Genomic DNA, 511 nt, shown 5'->3' on the forward strand with positions numbered 1-511 from the left:
GTAAAAGTGTATATTGTATTGTTTTCTCATTGAAACAGTTGCATTGATAAATCAAGTACAATGATTTAGTTTGAGTTTCTGTGAGCACATCTCAGACCATAAACATTGAAAACGAATTAAGTCATTCAACAGTTTGATTTTCATACATCTGATTGATACAAAACTTTAATAATTCGATAGGGTGGAAATTCATGACTTGTGGGACCGGAGCTGTTTCACTTCACTTCTCGAGAATACAATATTATCACCCCATCAGATCGTTATATGATACTTCATTTCATACTTTGAATCAATACTTTCAACGAACTATCCTTATCCGCTTATGACGGAACTTGGACTACACTTTTAGGTCTTACTTCATATCCTATTTCATAAATTTACAAATTCATATTCGAACAATTAGACTGGTTTTTTCATTAAGATGCCATATCGGCTTCGTTGTAGGACGATAACAATACTTGAACTTCTGTTACTAACTAGTTAGTGATATATACACTTATTCAGAATATAT

The sequence above is a fragment of the Schistosoma mansoni genome, chromosome 1 (assembly GCF_000237925.1).
Source record: "Schistosoma mansoni strain Puerto Rico chromosome 1, complete genome".
Lineage (NCBI taxonomy): Eukaryota > Metazoa > Platyhelminthes > Trematoda > Strigeidida > Schistosomatidae > Schistosoma > Schistosoma mansoni.